The sequence below is a fragment of the Sphaerodactylus townsendi genome, linkage group LG08 (assembly GCF_021028975.2).
Source record: "Sphaerodactylus townsendi isolate TG3544 linkage group LG08, MPM_Stown_v2.3, whole genome shotgun sequence".
Lineage (NCBI taxonomy): Eukaryota > Metazoa > Chordata > Lepidosauria > Squamata > Sphaerodactylidae > Sphaerodactylus > Sphaerodactylus townsendi.
This window is the reverse complement of record NC_059432.1, coordinates 86,374,571-86,382,863: the sequence shown is the minus strand read 5'-3', so window position 1 is coordinate 86,382,863 and position 8,293 is coordinate 86,374,571.

Below are 8,293 nucleotides of genomic sequence, written 5' to 3'. Positions count from 1 at the left end.
TGTTGTGATTACTTTAATGAACATTCTGCTGAGAACTGTGCAACTGGTTTTATGTAGCGACAGGGTTGTTGTTTTGCATTTCTGAAGCAGCACCCAATGGCAAATGGTTCTTGAAATTAAGGGGAGTTTCCAAAATATTTTCTGATATAGCAGGGGGTCTGCTATAGTGCCATGAGGGGAAATAAACATTTATTTCGATGCATGTGAGCCCTTGAGCTGTCTAAGTAGCTCTTTTGATCCCAGCCACTGTGCTTGATGTATTGTTAAGCAGGACAGATGGCCTTGCTAGACTTGTGAAGACAAGGGAAATGCATTTCCTTGTCTGCTGACCCCCTCTTTGGGCTCCAACTCTGCTTTACTTCCTATTGGCACTTCTCCAATACCACCACTTCCTGCTTGTGGTAGCTGCTGCTACACTGACAAGACACCAGTTTAGATTGCTATGGCAACCCAGTGTACTTCCTGAACTCTGATTTGTGCATATGTGTGCAGAAATCATTGTTAAAGGGGTGTGTGTATTTTTTTTTAAACCTATGAACGCCGAATTAGAGAGCAAACTACTGTGGGAAGGTGTACTATGAAAAATGCAAAAAGTGGATTTTAAAGTAAAGACAATTTCCGTGAAAGAATAAAGATGTGTATAAATTCACACAATAAATTGGCAGCAGTTGCTAGTCAGACAGTTTGATGATTTTTAGCCTCCTCCTGTTACCTACAACACAATGTTACCTATACAACAGTGCAATAATGGAATCATTGACAGGGTACAGTGTTTTACTAAGCCTTGGTTGGAAAGGATTGGATATAAATTTTATAAAATAATAGTAATAATTAAATCAATTGTTTTCACACAGCATGTGGTGACTGCACTGGGTATACAGTGGAATACTAGGTACACTAGGAATACTAGATATTCATGGCTCCTGGCGATTATAAACATAATTTTTGTGCCTATGGCAAAGAATAGTTCCAAAAGTGACAAAGAATGTTCCAAAAGTGGCAAAATTATTTTTCTTTAATGTAGACCACAAATATGGCGGTGATTTGTTACTAATAATTATAGCTATTTCCTGATGTCATCTAATTGAATTTATAATCCTCTGACATCACGAAGAACAGGCAAACGCTGGCAGTAGGTTTTTGGTAGATCAATTTAGAGATCAAAAATAGCAAAGGTAGCCAAAATTTGGTGTGAGGCAACCACCTTCTTCTCTGCCCTACTTCTAACATCCTGGTGTCCTTTGTAAAGATGACAGTATACAAGCCTGAATGTGTAAGCAAGTCTTAAAAGGCAATATTAAATGAGCAGGAAAGACATTTCAGAACTATTATCATGTATTGGGAGAACATTACTTAGAACTGCAAAATCAAAATTATAACAAGAAATGAGAATCCAGTCAATGTACATGGCTGTTAATTGCTCAAATACTGTGTGTATTATACTAATAGAATAAATAAATTTTGGTGTACACACACGTATGCAAAATTTGTGGGGAGAGTTGAATATTCTTTTTCAGTTGTAACATATGTCTGTGAATTATATTGACATGTGGTGCTATAATACATTAAGCTATGTTTAGGACAGTTGATTCGGTGTGTGCAGTGACTCATGTGTACATATGCACATTTTGTGGTGACAGAGTTAAAGCAGCTTCCAATGTACAATGGTTGGGGAGCAATAGGAGAGCAGTGCGCAATTATAGGGTTGGGTTCCAGATACAGAAGTTTGGTTTCCACATCATGAGCACAACCTGGTCACTCTGTAAAGTATACTATTTGCCCATGTGGAAAGGCATCCAGCTTCCATTTTCTAACTAATATTGCAGGTATTCCCTGGATTTCTTGGCCTGCCGTTGTTGCAAGGCGTTCTTATGTAAACACATAATTGGGCCAAGATTGTCTCTAGGGTATTTGTTTTGATAAAGGTTTGAGTCCACAAGCCCCCTTTAAAGACTAACAAGATTTCCAGGTATAAACTTTCAAGAGTCAACGCTCCTTTCATCAGACCCATAAAACCTTATACCCTGGAAATTGTGTTGGTTTTTAAAGGTGCTTCTGGAGTTTGAATCTTTCTCTTCTATTGCCAGACCAACATGGTTAGCCACCTGAAACTGTTTTCAAAACATATCCAAACATATCCAAAATTTACCCATGTGCAATCCAGTCTTATGCATGTATGTTGGGGATGGGAAGTACCAACTGAGAACTCCCATGGGTCTTAAGTAAATAGGTACAGAGATGGCAGCCTTACATTTGAGGTTCCCATCGCAAGGTCCAGATCTGGCCATTGATTAGCAAGAAAGCAGTCCTGAATTTATAGAAATTTAGGGTTAGGCATGTCTGTATTATAGGCTTCCCAATTCCTGATGCACCAGCTTGTGTTTTGTGCTGTCTGTTGACATCTGTGTTACACCAATTATTTTCCCTGAGGCTGAAATTCAGAGTCATTGTAAACTGCCAGCAACATAAGATCATCATCATCCTACTTTTTGTTTGTACAGATGCTTAAGAGGCTGGCATCGTAAGGAAAAATAATGGGCAAATTAGTTAATTGGCTGGACATCTTTAGCTTCCTATCTTTTATATGCTTGTTATAGCTTCTCTGTTTTACCTGCAATGAGCTGCTTATTATAAAGACTCTGACCTCAATAACATCTTTTGGCAATGAGTTATAAGGGTTTGGGAGCTGGGAATAGGTTACTTATTTTAATGGGCCGCACTCTGTATTTGTTACCCTAGGTCTGGCACATAAGTCAATAAAAAGAACTGTCGCATGAAGAATGATGAAGTCCCTTATATACAGTTTTTCAGAGTATACTATCTCTTTACATCATGTTTCTGAAGCTCAAATTGGTTTTATTGAAATCACAATAAAACAACAAGTACTCAAAATCTCATTCATATCTTCAAAATGTCCTCGGTGTGTAATCAAAACAATAATTAAAATATATAACATTTCCCTACTACCTCTCTTTAGTTGGTATTCTACTAATATCTGTATCCTCTGATTAACACCTGTAGACTTGTTAGGTTGGCCATTGTTAGATCTATAGTACAATCCTACAGATAACTTCTTTGGGAGTAATCCCCGCTGGATAGACCTGAGTAGGATTCTGAGGAGATCTGTTTAAGATGATGGTGTTTGAACATTTTTCAATGGCTGTTAGGAAGCTTTCTACATTGCTGCAAGTTCAGAAAGGTGATGTTATTCCTGAAGGCTTTTGAAACTGTCATCTAATTGCTTTTGAAGACACTAATGTCTTTGTATTGTCGAAGGCTTTCACAGCCGGATTCAACTGGTTCTGGTGGGTTTTCCAGGCTGTGTGGCCGTGGTCTGGTGGATCTTGTTCCTAACGTTTCGCCTGCATCTGTGGCTGGCATCTTCAGAGGTGTATCACAGAGGGAAGTCTGTTACACACTGTTACAATATTTGGTTATCAGTATTTGGTTATCAGCATTTGGTTATCAGTCACATCTTTGTTGATGGTACCAATCACGCATCCTCCCAGTCCCACCTATCAGGGTTGCCAGATCCTTGAATTCCACACCCCTTTTCCTGTTTCCTGCCTCTGATTTTCCTGGAAGCGATGTCATGCCATTAATGACAGTTGCTCCCCGTGTCCCCACCTCTGGTCTCCCTACCCTTTATAGCTATCACAGTGAAGCCCTCCTCACATCATAAAGAATTAAATTTAAAAATAACAATGTCAATATACTTTCATCAATCATTTTACCAGCTTTATTCTTGTGTAATGTCAGTTGCCTGTTCTATTTCTACTTCCAGTATTCACATATGAAAGCCGCATTCAGCCATTGAGGGATACGGTACTATCACTTTGCTATCACAATAATTTCACAACTGATTGTCTGGCCTGCACAGCAAAATCCAGTTGCAAATGATTATCATAGAGCACTAATAGCATGCTATGCAATGAGGTGTGGGTGCAGCCAGAGAGTCAAGGGGGAAGTGTGATGGAAGTTTTGTGTCTCCCAGATGCACAATGCCTCTTCACTGTTTGCAATCACAGGGAGAAGCAGCTGTAGCCCCCACCCCGCAGTCACATGTTTTTATGTTAAAGAAGAGGAAGAAGAAGGAGTAGTAGTAGCTTGGAATTATACCCTGTTTTTCGCAAGTGTAAGGAATTGCAATGCGGCTTACAAAGTCCTTCTCTTCCTCTCACCACAACAGACACTTTGTGAGGTAGGTGAGACTGAGAGAGTTCAGGGAGAATTGTGATTGGCCCAAGATCACCCAGTAAGCTTTATGTGGAGGAGTGGGGAGCCAAACATGGTTCTCCAGATTAGAGTCCGTCTCTCTTAATGACTACACCACCACTGTCCCAAGAGGACATTCATGGATCTGTGATTTTTGCAACCAGGCCAACAGCAGCTCCATGGGGCAGCATATGGATAGAGCAGGGGAAGGCTACAGCTTCTTCTTCCTGTATGCTGTGGCAGCAAACAGTAAAGAACCAATGTGCATCTAGAAGGCACAAAACTCCCACTAGACCAGAGGCGTACCAGCAGAAAATGGTGCCCGGGGCATGACTGGCTCCCTGCGTGCCCCCAGCGCCCCATTTACAGCAGATAAGCGGCGGGCGGCTCAGGTGGGCACCACAGCCACAGCTGTCCTCTCTATCAGCAGGCAGGCCAGGGAGTGCAGGAGCCAGCCTGCAGCCACAGTGCTCACCTGAACAGCATGGAGGGAGCCGCCAGGTGCCGGCCAAGGCACACAAGGACTCGTCCCGGTACCCCCCATGTGATCAAATGGCATGCGCCATGTCCCCATTGGTGGTACGCCACTGTGCCAGACATGTGACAGAATGTTCTCATGCTGTTTACTAAGCAACAGCAGAACTTCGTAATGTGTAGATGGAGCCTCCTCAAGGTCAAGACTTTGCTTAGCTCCTTACCAATAATGTGAACTAGCTCCATTGAGCTTGTTTGGCAAAAATAGTCTAAATGTAGATATAGATAAGAAGGAAGAAAAGAACAAAAAGCATTAGTTCTTTATTTTTTGTAATGACCCCTTTTCTTTGCTTTTGTTACAACAACAGTTCCAGTCAGTAATACTTTTTGTTTAAAAAAACAAGTGGAGTGCCCTCTGCTGTCACAACAGACAAGTAAAAATCAGATTAACAGAGGGCGATTTCCTCACTGGCGATTAATCCTGAGATAGTCACCCGAAAAATCCAGGTTTCCTCGCCATCTCCCCACTGCCGAACCCCAGAACACAGATCAGTCCCATTTCTGGCGCTCCCCCCACCCCTTATCATGGGATTTTCCTGGACCTGCTTGTATTATGCACCTTTTTTAAAAAAAAAACACTCCAATGGGAGCTAATGGGAGATGGGGGCTATACATTTGAGGGTCCATAACTTTGGTCCCCATGAACCAAACTTCACCAAACCTGGGTGGTATCATCAGGAGGGTCTCCTAAAGATACTCTGAATTCTTGGTGCTGCTAGATTAACAATTGCACCCCTGACAGCAGGCACCCCCTCCCCCAAGGGGCCAGAGCCCTTCAGGGGTTGGGCGGTCTATCAATAATAATAATAATAATAATAATAATAATAATAATAATAATAATAATAATAATAATAATAATAATAATAATAATAATAATAATAATGTGATCGGCACACTGGGTGCAGTGCCTAAAGACCTTGGACGGCACTTAAAAACAATTGGCGCTGACAAAATCACCATATGTCAGCTGCAAAAGGCCACCCTACTCGGCTCTGAACGCATTATTCGTCGATACATCACACAGTCCTAGATGCTTGGGAAGTGTCCGACGTGTGATGTAATACAAAATCCAGCATATTGATCTTGTTTGCTGAATATAACTGTTTTTGAATAATAATAATAATAATAATAATAATAATAATAATAATAATAATAATAATAATAATAATAATAATAATAATAATAATGGGGCAGACCTAGATGTCTTCACTAGAAACATGCTGCAGTGAGGATGTTGGAACCTGGATGAAAAGGTGCCGATTCTTTTGAAACTTGGTTGAATCTGGATTAAATTTTCAGTGGGAATTCAGCCAGATATTTCAGAGTGGCAGCTGCTAAAAATATCCATCATATGATAAACAGAACTGTGTTTTAGGATGTGAGTTTCTTTGAAAGCCCAAGTACGGAGCTGTGTGTTTCCAAATATCACCGGATTAGAATTAGCCACCAAGTTGCTTTTTGGGCCTCTGGAAAATAATCACTTATGAATCACAAATGGGATAGAATTAGCCCTCTGCTACAGTCACTTCTCTATCCCAGATAGGTTTACTCAGAAGTAAGTCCCACTGAGTTCAACATGGCTTACAGTCCAATCCAGTTCCTGGTGGTGACCAGTGCTGCTGCCATACCACATACCACAGGCTTCCAGGCAGCACAGCTAGAATAAAAACAAAGCCCTGTTGGCCAGAAGCCCTCCATAGGGCTTAATGGAGCTATGCCACCTGAGTCCTGGTCTGTAACTCTGAGCCCCAGGCCAAAGCATTTGAGGACAAACCCTGGCTGGAAGCCGACTAAAGTCGGCACCACCTCTGGGAATGCCCTGGCCTGTCCCCTTCCACACTGGCAGATGCGGGTGTTCAGTGGCGTACGGCCCTAGAGACATGGGATAGCCTTTTTGAGAGGTGGCGACCAGAACTGAACACAGTACTCCAAGTGCGGTCACACCACTGCTTTATAGAAGGGCATGACAATCTTTGCAGTTTTATTCTCAATTCCTTTCCTAATTATCCCCAGCATAGAGTTTGCCTTTTTCACAGCTGCCATGCATTGAGTTGACATTCCCATGGAACTACCGTATCAACGAAGACCCCCAAATCCCTTTCCTGGTCTGCGACCTTGCACCCTCAAAAGCCATGCCCCCAACTGGTGGGTTACTCTGTCCAGTGAGATGTATATGTCACCCCTCCCCTTGTGGGCTTGGAGAGGCTTCCAACAATTAAATTTATAATCTTACAATAAAAACATATCAGAATTGGGAATAAATACAGATTAAAACATGTTTCACAGTTCTAACAGTAAGATGGCGGTAAAATACTGACAGTCAGTAAGGGAAGGAAGTGACCCCAGTGGAAAGGGGAGGCCTGGGTGGAAACCAAAACAGCCTCAACTGTATGGTGGAACAGCTCTGTGCTGCAGGGCCTATGGATCCCACAGGGCCCTGGTCTCACTGGACAGAGTAACCCACCAGTTGGGGGCATGGCTTTTGAGGGTGCAAGGTCGCAGACCAGGAAAGGGATTTGGGGGTCTTCGTTGATACGGTAGTTCCATGGGAATGTCAACTCAGTGCATGGCAGCTGTGAAAAAGGCAAACTCTATGCTGGGGATAATTAGGAAAGGAATTGAGAATAAAACTGCAAAGATTGTCATGCCCTTCTATAAAGCAGTGGTGCGACTGCACTTGGAGTACTGTGTTCAGTTCTGGTCGCCTCCCTGTTTGTACACATGTGTTAGTTTAGTAATTAAAAAAAAGTTTATTATTGTTTTAGGTTCTGTTTAAATGGTCCTTATATCATTAATAAAATTTCTTCTATTGTAAAAGGCTTTGAATTTATTTTTTTTTGAAAAGCAGCTGACAAATTTTGCAAATAAATACATATCAGAGCAGGGCATGATCTCTGCCTGTTCCCCATTCTAGCTGTTGTTCCTCCTGCCACTTTCCAGACCATTCTTTGCAGTATGCTTCCTTCCGGCAGGAAGCTCAAGTAGCTGCTGTGGAAAAGGGGAAGTGTTGAACTCTGCTACATTCTCAAGCCACTTCAGCTTCTCCCCACGTGCTAATTTTGCTTCCTCAAACTGTCCCATGGGTGGACAGATAGAGGCTAGAGGTCTGTTGCAAAAACAGTGCAAACTGAAAGGCTGACATCACTTCTCTCCATGTGCTGTGGTTGTGAGCAAGAGGGTGGGGTACCAGGGATACCAGTTTCCAGTGCTCTTTTTACAAAGATAGACATGTATGGGACGCTTATTTTGTGGAAAGGACTATTGGTCCAAGGAAGAAAAGGCTGAGTTTGCAAATGGTGACCAGGACGCTGCTAAGGAAGTTGCTGCTTTTGCCTCAGTAATAAAGGATGTCCACTGAAAATGGTTGCCTCAATTCTCACAGAATGAATTTCATTATTTTTCAGTGACACAACTCTCATCTTGTTTTGACAAATGCTCTAAATAAAATCAGTTCTGATTTGTAGACCATGATGAATTTTTGCACTAAAAGAGGGCAGTTTTGAACAGACCTGACAGCAGATGCTAACAGTAATATTTTTGAACC